Here is a 16,592-nt window from a genome sequence, read left to right as displayed (position 1 = left end):
TGCCGTATTGCCACATGGTTTGTCTATTTTAGGGTTTTTAAAAACACCTTAGCACTTCTTCCTGTGTTAAGAAGATGTAATGTAGAATTTATCTTTTTTTTATTCAGAGTTTACTGACAAAGTAATCATGTACAAGAGCAAAATTAGAAAGACGAGGTTCGAAGAGACCTGAATACATGAATTTTACAAGATCAAAGTGCAATACTCAAATCTGAAGGTGAACAGCTTCGCTGTCAACAAACATTTGTCTATTTCAGATATGGGGGCAGAAGAAGAGGAAAGAGAAGAGAAAATAATTAGAAGAAAGAAGATTCCTGGGGTGTGGTAGTGTTAGTAACAGGAAATAAGAGGGAAATGAGAGGGGTAGACTGGGGCAGCTCAAGCGTCAAAGTCCATATGGCAAGATAAGAGGTATAAATTTGTCTTGACCAGCTTAACAGTTCTTCGAACCTTGCTATCTGATTGACCTTGGATCTCCATTGTTCCTAAGTAGGGTTTTTATTTTGCTGAATAAGAGAGGTATCAACCACGAATAAGAGAGGTCCACCACGAATGGAGAAGGGAGCCAGTGTCAGATTTGTATCTCTAACAGGTAGACACATGTAGACATGCCATGAGTATGTGCCATGACCATTTTTAAAACCTGTGGATCTAGAGTGATTCCTAGGTTCACTTCCAATGCTGGATATAAAGAATGGTTTAGTATGTAATGGTGTTTTGGATAAAGTTATTCAGCAGGTGGGATAATTTCCCACTCGATGGTAGGGCTGTTAGGATCAGTTTCTTGAAATCTGTATAAGATTTACCCAAGTTGTTGGACTTGTTGCAAGCTGAATAATGATCGAGGTGTAATACGTTGAATGTTTTAAAGTGTTTAAATGCAGGCAAATGTTGAAGAATGTCAGCCATTGGTAGTTCTTTGTCCACACAGAAGTCACCCAGAGAGAGATTCAGCAAGGGTGACCAAAAGTCTTTCATGATGAAGCATATCTCCAAAATTAGGTGCGGAAGGAGACCTGCTTGTAAACATAAAAAAGGTAGCAGGGACACATCTGGTTGTAGTCTTTTTCAAATGTCAAAAGTGCCTCCTATCACTTGAGTAGGAGGATTTGTTTTGCAGCCATAGGTGATGGGTGAGGTTAGATCCATACGTAGCGTTTACTAGTCTCATCAAAACGATATAGCCACAGTTGAAGCTGTACAGCCTCATAGTAATGTTTTACATCTGGCAAATCATTTCCTCCAGCTGTTTTCAGCAGCTCTAGCACTGAGTATGCCATGTGGGGGGTTTTCTGCCTCCAAAAAACCTTTGAGAACATGGTGCAGATAGACTGGTAGAAAGAGGATGGTAAAGGGATAGGCAACATGTGAAAGACATATAAAATTTTGGATTGGATATATACTTGAATGAGGTGTCAACTTCCAAATTAAGAGATTAGTGGAATATCATATGTTCTAAAAAGCTTCTTGATATCAGACAGAAGTCCTATAGTTGAGAGAGTAGCTACTTCTAGAGATCTTGGTAATTTGATGCCAAGATAAGTGATGTGAGAGAAAGAACAAGAAATAGGCAAGGTTTGAAGAGCACAAGCCTTAGTAGGTGAGAAGCAAACATTCAGTATCAACAGCTTGGAGAAATGGTTCCAGGGTCAGAATGAAGAGGGAGGGTGACCGTGGACAACCTTGAATGGTACTGTTTGTGATGGCAAAAGACAGAGACAAGGTCCTGCTAATTTTCAATCTAGCATGAGGCTGAGTGTAGAGTGAGAAGCCGAGAAGGAGAAGAGGGCTATTGGTGGACTTGAAAAGGCTTATGGCACACAACAAGTGGACAATACTCTTTTCCTTCTCTAGATCAAACAAATCCTGCTTGGTTGATAAGTGAGGGTTGAAAACAGAGTGCAGTTTTTTCCAAGAACTTGAGATCTAGGTTCAACAGCAAAATTGAGCGATAGCTGCTATGTAATTGAGGATCCTTTCTTCCTTTAGCAATAAGAGCCACATGTGCTTCTAGCAGTTGAGTTTGAAGTCTAGTTCCTGAAAGCACTGCATATTAAAAGTTTGAGCCAGCCGAGAGAGAAGAGAAAGTAAAATTGTTTTATAATAACTCAGTGAGTATCCATTTGGTCCTAGGCTTTTGTTGGGGGTTAAACTGTAGCTAACCCATTTCAGTTCCTCTTCAGTTCTGGAAAGCAATATTTTTCTGCTTAGTCTTGAGACAGTCAGGGTAGCGATAAGGAGGAAAGGAAATGTTGAATTTGTTCTCTCTGGGTGAAATTTATATCAAAAGGTTTGGAGGTTCTAAGTTATAGAAAAATGTGTAGAAGAAATTAAAAGTGTCTGCTATTTTAGAGATAGAGGTGTGGGAAATGCTGTTGATGGTTTTGATGCAAAAGATGCATTTTCTCTTGCCTTTGCTTTCTTGATGGAGGGTGACATTATGCTACCCCCTTTGTCGCCATGTGTATAGATCTTCTGCTTGCAGCATAGGAAGTGTTTCACTGTTTTAGTATGTAGAATGTATCTCAATTCAACTTTATCAAATCAACCTCACATATCATAGTGTAAATACAGTGATCACTCATAGTACAAGGAGAAAACGTTTTGTAATGGAACACAATAAACTGAGGAAGTAACTGTGTTCACAGCAAGAACAAGTCACAGTGTTGTCCACTGTCCCAAAAGGACAGTGTGGTTCAACCAGTGGATGGGAAAGGGCATTACTGAAAGAAATATTCTATAAATTTCCATAAGCATCTTTGCTAATTTTCTCTAAAAAGGCATCTAAACCTTTTTGAAGCTGCTGCTGCTGTGACCAACTCCTGGCATAGGTCATTACATAGATTCACAATCCTTACAGTGAAGAAGTCTTGTCGCCTCTGGAGATTAAATCTATTTTCTCCAGACAGAAAATTCTTAATCCTTAAATTTTTCTTCACAAGGTTAAACAAATTTAACTCCTTTAATCTTTCCTCATAAATATGGTCCTTCATGCCGTATATCAATTTTGTGGCCCTCTGTTGAACCTTATCCAACTCTAGGACATCCTTTCTATGAACGGGTGCCAAGAACTGAAATGCATATTCCACATGGGGGTCACACCAATGATTTATAAAGTGGTAATATTACATCCCTGCCTCGCGAGTCCATATACTTTTTAATACAAAACAATATCATGATGCCCTTAGAAGCGGCCAATTGACATTGCATGCTGTTATCTAATCTTTGACAGGTATACCCAGGTGTAAATATCCACCAAAAATTAGATTATTGTCATCTACCTCCCTCTAAATTTCCTTAAATCTATTAGGAGTTGTTGTCAACTTACATTTGGAAGTCCAAACCCCCTAAATTGCCTTATAAGCTATTGATGGGAGGGGGGTATTGCCCAACCAGATATGTAGGCTTACTACAAGGTCACCCAACTCCACAGATGGCTTTCCCTAACTGCACCAACACAATGTCCTAATGTATTCACATAAGCTTACTCTAGCTCATCCTTAAAAGAACACCTGTGGCTACCTAACCCGAAACTCTTCCATTTACATGGCTCTCACTCACTTCTTCGAGACCTCTGTGAAATACAGCATGAACTTCAAGAATCGCTAGCACCTACTCTGTCCCCAGTACTCCCAGCAGATCTAATGCCTCATCGCATTAACTCTGGAGTTTATACCTATCAGGACCTGTGGTTCAAATTTTCAAGACTACATTTTGCATGACATGTTTCAGTAAAAAAAATGTCACCCACTACCATAAATGTGTCATTCGTATTAGCTCTTTGTCTCTTTGTACCACTCAGAGACTACAAACGGACTTTGAAGAAGTTTTGACTCAACGACATTCAAACACAAGAAAAATAGCAAGTTGCAAACTGTTTCTGTATCCCCCTAACAAGCCCAGTAAACCAATGTTTGTACAGTCATGGGAATCAGAACTGAATATTACACTGGCAGAGGAAGATATAAAGTCTATTCTTCACAACTCTCAGATTCTCTTCCTTTATAAGACTTTAGAAATCACATTATAACATATATGGCACAAATCTCTACTCTGTCAAACGTGGTATAGTTTTCTTAAGTAATACTAATGTGTAATGTCATAAATTGTCACTGTACTGGAACTGATACACTGTTCTTCACTGCAAAATATTAATGAGTTATGCTTTTTTGTTGTCTATTATTCAGAAATCCTGACTTTTTTTTATTAATAGCAAATGGCAAAATTTGTTTCTTGTTTTTAATTTTGTGCTTTAACTTTAAGTCCATATCTTCTGACTGTAAAACTTATAAAAATGCATCAAACTCAGATTTTTTTTTTAAAATAGATTATTATCGGATTAAATTTGGTTATTGTCATTGAAAGAATAAACTGTCCAGTGTACGTCCTGTAGCAGTCACAGGCTCACAACTTTCTCACTCCTAATGATCTATATCTCACTATCTGGCTTTTATTGATTAATCAAACTAAACTTCATTCTACTCCTCCTTCTTCTAAGAATCTTTAATTATAGTGCAAGTTTTGTATTTCTTTTCTTTTTAATGTAAATTGTGAGGCCCATATAGGGCTCACAATCTTCATTAAAAATAAAAGAAATACAGAGCCCCATATAGGGTTCACAATGTACATTTTTCCCTATCAGTATATCTTTGGAATACGGGAGGAAATCCACACAAACACAAGGGGAACATACAAATTCTTAGCGGATGTTTCTCCTTGACAGGATTCAAACCCAAGACTCCAGTGCTGCAAGACTGCAGTGCTAACCACTGAGTCATCGTGTTGCCCTGCAAGTTCTAGATTTCAGCAAAAGTAATTGCTTTAGATTGAACAAGTTGGAATATTTGTGTCAAATCCAGCTAATAACAAATTGGTTTGTCCTTCTCTAGTCACTATGTCCTGATGGTCCCCATTTTAGGTCTGCTCCCATGATTACTTGTTACAACCTATACCATTGTAACACTATGCAGTAGTATTGATCTATGTGTTCATATTATTTCAACTCCTGAAATCTGTTTCAATCTTTGTACTGATATATACAGTCCTATGAAAAAGTTTGGGCACCCCTATTAATCTTAATCATTTTTAGTTCTAAATATTTTGGTGTTTGCAACAGCCATTTCAGTTTGATATATCTAATAACTGATGTACACAGTAATATTTCAGGATTGAAATGAGGTTTATTGTACTAACAGAAAATGTGCAATATGCATTAAACCAAAATTTGACCGGTGCAAAAGTATGGGCACCTCAACAGAAAAGTGACATTAATATTTAGTAGATCCTCCTTTTGCAAAGATAACAGCCTCTAGTCGCTTCCTGTAGCTTTTAATCAGTTCCTGGATCCTGGATAAAGGTATTTTGGACAAACAATTCAAGTTCAGTTAAGTTAGATGGTCGCCGAGCATGGACAGCCCGCTTCAAATCATCCCACAGATGTTCAATGATATTCAGGTCTGGGGACTGGGATGGCCATTCCAGAACATTGTAATTGTTCCTCTGCATGAATGCCTGAGTTGATTTGGAGCAGTGTTTTGGATCATTGTCTTGCTGAAATATCCATCCCCGGCGTAACTTCAACTTCGTCACTAATTCTTGAACATTATTCTCAAGAATCTGCTGATACTGAGTGGAATCCATGCGACCCTCAACTTTAACAAGATTCCCGATGCCGGCATTGGCCACACAGCCCCAAAGCATGATGGAACCTCCACCAAATTTTACAGTGGGTAGCAAGTGTTTTTCTTGGAATGCTGTTTCTTTTTGGACGCCATGCATAACGCCTTTTTTTATAACCAAACAACTCAATCTTTGTTTCCAAAATGAAGCTGCCTTGTCCAAATGTGCTTTTTCATACCTCAGGCAACTCTATTTGTGGCGTACGTGCAGAAACGGCTTCTTTCTCATCACTCTCCCATACAGCTTCTCCTTGTGCAAAGTGCGCTGTATAGTTGACCGATGCACAGTGACACCATCTGCAGCAAGATGATGCTGCAGCTCTTTGGAGGTGGTCTGTGGATTGTCCTTGACTGTTCTCATCATTCTTCTTCTCTGCCTTTCTGATATTTTTCTTGGCCTGCCACTTCTGGGCTTAACAAGAACTGTCCCTGTGGTCTTCCATTTCCTTACTATGTTCCTCACAGTGGAAACTGACAGGTTAAATCTCTGAGACAACTTTTTGTATCCTTCCCCTGAACAACTATGTTGAACAATCTTTGTTTTCAGATCATTTGAGAGCGGGCTGTCCATGTTCGGCGACCATCAAACTTAACTGAACTTGAATTGTTTTGTAGAAAGAAATGGTCCAAAATACCTTTATCCAGGATCCAGGAACTGATTAAAATCTACAGGAAGCAACTAGAGGCTGTTATCTTTGCAAAAGGAGGATGTACTAAATATTAATGTCACTTTTCTGTTGAGGTGCCCATATTTTTGCACCGGTCAAATTTTGGTTTAATGCATATTGCGCATTTTCTGTTAGTACAATAAACCTCATTTCAATCCTGAAATATTACTGTGTCCATCAGTTATTATTAATGTATTTAGGAAAAGTCTTAAAATTGCCCAGGAGCCGCTGCTACTGCTGTGAGACTGCAAACTTTACCAGGACAAGGAAGGAAGAAACAAGGGATTTATTGGCTATGTTCATTTCCCCTTTCTCCTCTGTTTGAACTTTTGCAGGGACACAGGCAGAGCTAAATTTTCAGCTCCCTTGTCTCTGGCTGCTCAGAATTGAGGCTTTCATTTGCAGGGATTAGTTTGAGGTCTCGGCGATGGTGGGGTGCTGCTGCCTGTCTGCGGAGGAGAAGTAGTCTCAAAGGATTAATGCTGAGATTGAGCGACCGCTCCGCACGGACAAGAGGGATGCTCAGAGGGAGCTCAAGCTGCCTGCTGCTCGTCTAGCATTTCATACTTTGCCAGCTTCTCATCCGGCATTGTATAGAATGCCTAGGCAATGTGTGAAATGACAAATCATTTCATACATTGCCGGCTAGATTTAGGCATTCTATAGAATGCCGGATTTCATACTTTGCCGATAACATATATAACTCTATTTCAGGACTTAAAAGAATATTCAATATTACACAGTTCTGAAATATTCCTTTTGTCATATTACAGAACTAAAATCACACCTTTAATTCTCCTTAAAAGATTTAAAGATTTCTGCTACGTATACCTTTTAGGTGACTTGAGGGCTTCAGCAACATGAAGTGCTTCAAAGTTGATGAAGCCCAAAGAAAAGATTTTTTTTTTTCTAAATAATTGTTGTTGCTCAGCAGCCTGTTATTTACTCTATCTGAAGTAAGGTACAGTGTTGGTAGTTCAAGGGCCATTATGTAGTTGAAGTGCCATTATTCAATATCTGTTAAAGGTATTATGTAGAGATGAGCGAGTAGTATTCGATCGAGTAGGTATTCGATCGAATACTACGGTATTCGAAATACTCATACTCGATCGAGTACCACTCGCTATTCGAATGGAAAAGTTTGATGCAGAACCAGCATTGATTGGCCGAATGCTATACAGTCGGCCAATCAACGCTGGTTCTTCTCCTACCTTTAGAAGTCTTCTCCGTGCAGCTTCCCCACGGCGTCTTCTGGCTCTGAATTCACTCTGCCAGGCATCGAGCCTGGGCAGAGCCAACTGCGCATGCCCGCTTGTAGTGCGGACATGCGCAGTCGGCTCTGCCTAGGCCCAATGCCTGGCAGAGTGAATTCAGAGCCAGAAGATGTCGCAGGGACGCTGCAAGAAGAAGACTTCTCGGAGGATCCAGCCCGACCCTCACTCGTGGACTTGGTAAGTATAATTTGATTGAACGCTGCCTACCCCTGAAACGAGCATTTTCCCCCCATAGACTATAATAGGGTTCGATATTCGATTTGAGTAGTCAAATATTGAGGGGCTACTCGAAACGAATATCGAATCTCGAACATTTTACTGTTCGCTCATCTCTAATATTATGCTTTAAGACACAGTATTTCTCTCAATTACGTTAAAACAGCTTCAACATGCAAGTACTACATTGGAAGTATAATTGAGTGCTTAAAGGGGTTGTCCCATCACAAGGATCTATCTATACTGCTTGTTAATGTGGACGTAAGACTTTTCCTAAATACATTGCTTCAGCAAAACTGCTTTGTTTGTCCACTATCTTACTTTATTCAATTCTTTGTGGCCACAGCCCTGACTTAGCTGCTCATGAGTCAAGTGATGTATCTGCTGCTCTCAGGGGGGAGGGAGGAGGGGCTAAGTGCAGGGAGCGAGCCTGTGTATCTAGCTATTCCTGTGTCTACACCATGTGACCTAGCTTCCTGTTAGCAGATAGGGAGAGAAGCTGCTTTCATTTCTTCTGTTCTCCCAGTTATCAGGCTAGCTAATTCAATTGTGTTCATTATGGCAGAGACAGGCAGTCTCTGTATGTAACACAGAATGGAGTTGCTGCTGCCTGTACTTCATAGTCCAATATGGGTGGGCGGAGCTACACACAGATTTGGGGGCGGAGCTAAACAGCAGGTTGCATGTGAAACCCCGCCCACCAAATGATGCAAGAAACCAGGAAGAAAGAAGATTTTACAGCAGTAAAGACTGATGATTATGTGAGGTGGGAATATCCCTTTAAATATTTAGAAAGGAAAAGATCATTTGAATTAATATATTGATATTCACAGGTGATAAATCAATTTTCAAATTTTTTTTCACTAAATAAATGGACAAAATAACAGATATCTTTTATTTGGCAGAAGTTGGGTGACAGCTCAAGTACCAATTGTATGTATTTTTTTGGGGGAAATTAGGGATTTTATTGGCCTTTAAATGGGTTTCTTGGAGTAGGATAATATCCGAGTTCAGTTTTTTGACTAAACAAATGATTCTGTGTCTTTTTGAGGCACATTAAGGCCATTTACATTAAATGATGTAACTGTGACCGTAGCCATTTTGAAAAGGTAGATTGGTTTGTTGGTATGACTGAGAGTGTGTGAAGAGAGGGAGGGGAAGGGAGGGAATAGAGGAGAAAAAGAGAAAAAAAAAAGTTTGAGAGGCTGCTTAGTTGGAAAATTAGTTGGAAGGAGCTTAGAAATAATTACTCTAGAGGGTTATTGGGGGCAAAAATTGGAAGGTATCTGGGTATTTAGTACAATATAATTACTAAATTAGAAGATGTAAACTGGGGAGGGTATGAAATACAAGAAAAACGTCTGATCGGTGTACTGACCAATGGTGGAGGACCATAGGGAGTTAGGTGTTTATGACCCCTTATTATCCGTTAGGTCTTATATTGTTGAAGATGACTTGTAATCAACTAGGAAATTAGTTTTTAGGAGGGGATATATTTTACTGTCTACTAACACCTGACTGGTTTGGGCTCATCAAAAGGGGGGGGGGGGGCAGAGGAGAGGTAAAATGGCAGAATAGTCAGTGGAAAGGCAATAGAGGGGATGAGGTTGTCACAACAAGATTCAAAAAATGCCTCATCTATTTTCATAGGTATAACAAGATACATATTACGAGCATAACCAGGTATCTATTAAAACCGTTAATCATACAAACATTTGTCTTGCTATAGCTCTTATAGCAGTTAAACTAAGCATCTGATGTAAAAGAAAAAAACATTCAATAATGAACAATAGAATTGGTCAGTAACTATTATGTCAGCATAAAAGTAAAGGCCATTTCTATCAGCTATAATGTTAGTACAAGGGCTAGCTCAGGTATCTATTTTATTATGCTGGATAACAAATGTGAGTTAAATTCAGTCATCATAACAAGTGAGATGAACTGATAAACTATTAGTTCAAAAACATAGCTGAAACTGAAACCTTCTTAACTATGGCAAAATTATGCTCATCTGAACTCACTACCGCTATTCTATAACACAGTGAAAAAGTGATAGACACTTAACATATGGGGTGCGGGTATACATTATGAAGTTAAAGACCTTAGTCATATGTCTGAAAGGCCCCAGATGGTATAAGGGGTTTGTCAGGTCATGAGGTACCTAAATATAATGTAGCTTATTACTAACACTTATAACATGACCAACCATCTTTTAGATGTGGCTATTCAAGCCATGTACTGAGACTTGGTCTTGGAGAAGAATTTTTTGCCTCTCGGTGATCTATGCCTGTGAGATGAAAAGGTGGAGGAATCGATATCCATATCAGGTAGGTCGAGGAGGTCTGGGAGAGGTGGCATCGGTAACCATGGTTGAATGTCTAACGGAGAAATTCCTAGGAGGTTCTACATGCCAGGTAAGTCATCTGGTGAATGGACCAAGAGCCTCTTTCCTTTATATGTGATCGCCCAAATGGGTAAAGCCAGGCATATTTAGCTTCTTTTTGTCGTAGAGCTTCTAGCAACGACTTTAGGATTCTGCATTTAGCGAGGATGGATGGCGCCACATCTTGGAACAGGAGGACTTCATTTTCACCGCACATAATGGAGGTATGGTTCCTGGCTGCTGTGTCTTGAAATGAGAGTAGTCCGCATATTATATCTCGTGGTGGCTCACCTTGCTGTGGACAGGGTCTCACCGCTCTATGTATTCATTCGTTGACAACTCTTTGGGCCCTCTCTTCTCCTAACAGATCAGCAAATAATAGAGCCGCCATCTTAGGAAGATCTTCTGTTTGCCCTTCCTCCTGTAGGCCTTTAATTCTAATGTTATGTCTTCTGTTCTGGTTTTCCTGATCTTCAATCAGTATTAGAAATCTATTTATATAGTCTTTGTAGTTGTGTAAGCTAGCTGCCATAGCTGTAGCATGATTTTTGAGTGATACACAATTTGTTTCTAGTGCTACAACTCTCGTCCCCATGCAGTGTATTTCTGCTTTGATCTCTGCAAGTTCAGATAGCACTGGGTTTAATGCATGGTTTAGGGCTTTAGCTATTGCTTTCTGAAAAAATGCCTTAAAGGTAGTGGCAAAGTCTGAATCCATCTGCTCATCATCTATGATACTTTCCTGGTCCGATTCCCCCGCTGCCTCTTGCTCCTGACGGGAAGTCATCTTGAGTCATCATTCTTTCACAGGTATTTCTGAAGGTCTCCTTGTTGTTTTGAGGTCTTTGGGGTCCCAGGAGTTTCTAGAGATCTGTCCCTACCGGGTTTCACCATTTTCATTATTTTGCTCTGTAAATGCGAGAGTTATAGGTCTGTATTGATGGAGCTCACGTTCTCTGCATCCGTCTACTATCACGGTCAGACTACGCTCCAATCTATCCTTCAAGTAACACATTCAAACCCTCAACACTTCCTGCTGCCTCCAACTCAAGAACATCCACCGAATCCGCTCCTTCCTCACCCCTGAAATGACTAAGACGCTCGTCCAGGCCCTCATAATCTCCCGCCTACATTACTGCAACACCCTTCTCTATGGACTCCCAGCTCACACCCTCGCCCCCCTCCAGTTCACCTTAAACTGCGCTGCTCGCTTAATTCACCTCTCCCCCCCGATCTTCATCAACTGCTCCCCGCTGCCAGTCCCTCCACAGGCTACCCATAGCCCAGAGAATTGAATTCAAGCTACTAACATTAACATACAAACCCATCCACAACCTGGCCCCTCCATATATCTTGGACCTAATCTCCCGCTACCTGCCCACACGTAACCTCAGATCCTCCAATGACCTCCTACTCTGCTCTGCTCTCATCCGCTCCTCACACAACCGTCTCCAATATTTCTGCCGTGCATCCTCCATACTCTGGAACTCCTTACCAAGACACATTAGACTGACCCCCACAATCACAGACTTCAAGAAGGCCCTGAAGACTCACCTATTCAGGATGGCCTACAACCTCCAATAACACTATCACCACACCACCATCTGAACTGTCTCCCCCTCTCCTTCTCTCTCTACCCCCCCCCCTTCCCTCATAGATTGTAAGCCCTTGCAGGCAGGGTCCTCTACCCCACTGTGCCAGTCGGTCACTGTTAGTTTTATATCTGCCTGTATATTTTGTGCACTGTATGTAACCCCCAAATGTAAAGCACCATGGAATTAATGGTGCTATATAAATAATGGTGCTATATAAATTATATATATATATATATATATATATATATATATATATATATAATTTAATTTACAACAATCCCTCATTATTGACTGCAAACATGTACTACTATGAAGAGAGCTAGCAGAACTGGCTTTGTCTGGGAGACAGCAAGTAAAACCTCACCCACCAATTCACCGAGAAAACCAGGAAGTGAACAGAGCTCACCCCTTTAAATAAAAAGCACTGACTGGGCCATAGCACACTTGGGTACGCAAAAAAAAAAAAAAAATGCACCATGTGTACACCCACCAAGGCCAAACATAACAAAAAAATATATCTATGTATATTTGATGATCTAGTGTTTGCCATTTTCATCAATTGCCTGGTGTAATTTTTCTCGCAAAACTTATGTACCTATACCTATTATCATTAGGCTAATCAATATATACATTGCTCTATCTACTGTTTAACCAGTTTTTTTGACCACCATCTACTTTTAATATACTCCTTTAATATGAGGTTTTTCTTTATGGATTTGTCATAACTGATATAAGCCACTGAGAATTTGTCAAAGTGAAATGTACTCCCCTCATCACCTTCTTCTTTTTTCTTTTCATATTCTCCATTGTTGTGGAGACAGTTTATATTTTATACCCTTTTCTCACTTCTCATGCTACATTGATGTATATTGCCTGTTTCTGATATTTATGTATAGGATCAACTAATAAAAAAAAAAATGCTATTTCTTATTATCCTGGTTTGCCCTTGGTGAGTTCTTTCGGTTCAGCTTAAAATCAATTGATGCTAGAATTTCTCCAGATAAACTAAATCCAGAAGGCCATAACTGCCTGGGACTCCTGGAGTGGGATAATATATCTTTTTCCTTCTATATGTAAAAGTTTCCTCAGTGGACTGCAAAAACTCTTTACAGCTGTATATTCCAGACTCAGCTTTGAATTCCACTGGAAAAACCACCAAGTATTAAGGGAAATAGAGATATAAATACCGCTCTCCTTGACTTGAAATAGGCTTAAGGAATGCAGATGCATATATCCCTATACTCCTTTCTGTATCTGAATGCATTTCCCCTTCATTGGTTAAACAAAGGTTCCTCATGCGCTAAACAAGGAAATATCCCCCATTGATGTGAAATATAACTGTAGTTCCTGGGGCCCAGATGGTGGGTGCCAGCAATTCAAATGTTAAGCTTAACAGGCTCTTTCTGTTAACGGACCAATGACATATATACACACGTGGACAAAATTGTTGGTACCCCTCGTTTAATGAAAGAAAAACCCACAATGGTCAAAGAAATAACTTGAATCTGACAAAAGTAATAATATATAAAAATTCTATGAAAATGAACAAATGAAAGTCAGACATTGCTTTTCGCTTCAACAGAATTAAAAAAATAAAAATAAAAAATAAAACTCATGAAACAGGCCTGGACAGAAATGATGGTTCCCTTAGCTTAATATTTTGTTGCAGAATCTTTTGAGGCAATTGCTGCAATCAAATGATTCCTGTAACTATCAATGAGACTTCTGCACCTCTCAGCAGGTATTTTGGCCCACACATCATGAGCAAACTGCTCCAGTTGTCTCGGGTTTGAACGGTGCCTTTTCCAGACGCAATGTTTCAGCTCCTTCCAAAGATGCTCAATAGGATTTAGGTCAGGGCTCAGAGAAGGCTACTTCAGAATAGTCCAATGTTTTCCTCTTAGCCATTCTTGAGTGTTTTTAGCTGTGTGTTTTGGGTCATTATCCTGTTGCAACACCAATGAGACTTCTGTACCTCTCAGCAAGTATTTTGGCCCACTGCTCATGACCTGCAACTGAAACCAAGGTCTCTAACACTGGGCAGCACATTTCTCTCTAGAATCCCTTGATGGTCTTGAGATTTCATTGCACCCTGCACAGATTAAAGATACCCTGTGCCAGATGCAGTAAAGTAGCACCAGAACATAACAGACCCTCCTCCATGTTTCACAGTAGGAACAATGCTCTTTTCAAGATATGCTTCATTTTTCCGTCTGTGAACATAGAACTGATGTAGTGGAAAAAGAGAAAGTTCGCCGGCATGTTGCCGGTGAACTTTCTCTTTTTCCACTGGATCTTGCTACGCTCAAGGAATAGAGCGTGCCGTGCACCCCGAATTTATTACTACAAGCCGATATTTCTACATACAAGGGTGAGCTAAAAAAACTTTTTTCTATTTTTATAGAACTGATGTGCTTTGCCAAAAAAGTTTGATTTTTTTCTCATCTGTCCATAGGCCATTCTCCCAGAAGCTTTGTGGCTTGTCAACAATTTTTATTTATTAATTTTGTCAGATTCAAGTTATTTCTGTGACCATTGTGGGTTTTTCTTTCATTAAATGAGTGGTACCAACAATTTTGTCCATGTGTGTAATGGATCTTTTTTTAATACCCAAAACATCACATACGTGCCAGGGGGATAGAAGACAAATAGACAAATGGAAAACCACAAAAAGAATTGTCAAAAAGCCAAATTGGATATAATTCCACACCAAACATAAAAAAGGGGGTGGACAAAAGTATTGGCACTGTTTGAAAAATCATGTGATGCTTCTCTAATTTGTGTAATTAATAGCACCTGTTACTTACCTGAGGAACCTAACAGGTGGTGGCAATAACTAAATCAAACTTGCAGCCAGTTGAAATGGATTAAAGTTGACTCAATCTCTGTCCTATGTCCTTGTGTGTACCACATTGAGCATGGAGAAAAGAAAGAAGACCAAAGAACTGTCTGAGGACTTGAAAAGCAAAATTGTGAGGAAGCATGAGCAATCTCAAGGCTACAAGTCCATCTCCAAAGACCTGAATGTTACTGTGTCTACCGTGCGCAGTGTCATCAAGAAGTTTAAAGCCCATGGCACTGTGGCTAACCGCCCTAGATGTGGATGGAAAAGAAAAATTGACGAGAGATTTCAATGCAAGATTGTGTGGATCGTGGATAAAGAACCTTGACTAACATCCAAACAAGTTCAAGCTCACCTGCAGTCCGAGGGTACAACAGTGTCAACCCGTACTATCCGTCGGCATCTTAATGAAAAGGGACTGTATGGTAGGATACCCAGGAAGACTGCACTTCTTACCCAGAGACATAAAAAAGCCAGGCTGGAGTTTGCCAAAAAAGGTTTTGGAAGAATGTTCTCTGGTCAGATGAGACAAAAGTAGAGCTTTTTGGGAAAAGGCATACATAGAGTTTACAGGAAACAAAAGAGACCTTCAAAGAAAAGAACACGGTCCCTACAGTCAAACATGGTTACCTGATGTTTTGGGGTTGCTTTGCTGCCTTTTGGCACTGGACTGCTTGACCGTGTGTATGGCAGTATGAAGACTACCAACAAATTTTTTAGCATAATGTAGGGCCCTGTGTGAGAAAGCTGGGTGTCCCTCAGAGTTCATGGGTCTTCCAGCAGGACAATGACCCAAACACACTTCAAAAAGCACTAGAAAATGGTCTGTGAGAAAACACTGGAGACTTCTAAAGTGGCCAGCAATGAGTCCAGACCTGAATCCCATAGAACACCTGTGGAGAGATCTCAAAATAGCAGTTTGGAGAAGGCCCCCTTCACATCTCAGGGACCTGGAGAAGATTGTCAAAGAAGAATGGTCTAAAATTCCAGGAGAGCATTGTAAGAAACTCATTGATGGTTACCGGAAGTGATTGTTCACAGTTATTTTGTCTAAAGGTTGTGCTACCAAAGATTTGGCTGAGAGTGCCAATACTTTTGTGATTTGACTTTTTTTTCATTCTCTTTTGTGTTTTTTCATTGCAACCAAAATAAATGAAGATATTAATACCAAAGAGTTTGTGCTTGCAATCATTTCTGGAAGAAAATGCGTATTATCTGACAGAATTGCAGGGGTGCCAATACTTTTGGCCAACACTGTATATACCATATAACAATCTGTTATGCAAGCATGTACAGAAGGAGAACTGTACAATCTCTCAGGACTCTTTGGGCTCTCTCATGAGCCCAAAAGGTTGAATAAATCCATTATCATTTTCAAAAAGCAAGAATCATTCAACACCATTTGTGAATACTCAGTTCTACTACATAGTATTGAGTCTTTATTAGAGATGAGCGAACAGTAAAATGTTCGAGGTTCGATATTTGTTTCGAGTAGCCCCTCAATATTCAACTACTCGAATCGAATATCGAACCCTATAGTCTATGGAAGGAAAATGCTCGTTTCAGGAGTAGACAACGTTCGATCAAATTATATTTATCAAGTCCACGAGTGAGGGTCGGGCTGAATCCTCCGAGCAGTCTTCTCCTTGCAGCGTCCCCGCGGCATCTTCCAGCTTCCCACACTACAAACGGACATGCGCAGTCGGCTCTGCCCAGGCCCGATGCCTGGCAGAGTGAATGAAGAGCCGGAAGACGCCACGGGGAAGCTGCACGGAGAAGACTTCTAAAGGTAGGAGAAGAATCAGTGTTGATTGGCCAACTGTATAGTATTCGGCCGATCAATGCTGGTTCTGCATCAAACTTTTACATTCGAACAGCGAGTAGTACTCGATCGAGTACGAGTATTTCGAATACCGTAGTATTCGATCGAATACCT

Source organism: Leptodactylus fuscus, chromosome 4 (assembly GCF_031893055.1).
Source record: "Leptodactylus fuscus isolate aLepFus1 chromosome 4, aLepFus1.hap2, whole genome shotgun sequence".
NCBI lineage: Eukaryota > Metazoa > Chordata > Amphibia > Anura > Leptodactylidae > Leptodactylus > Leptodactylus fuscus.
The sequence above is the reverse complement of the archived record's forward strand: the minus strand, read 5'-3'. Positions refer to the sequence as shown.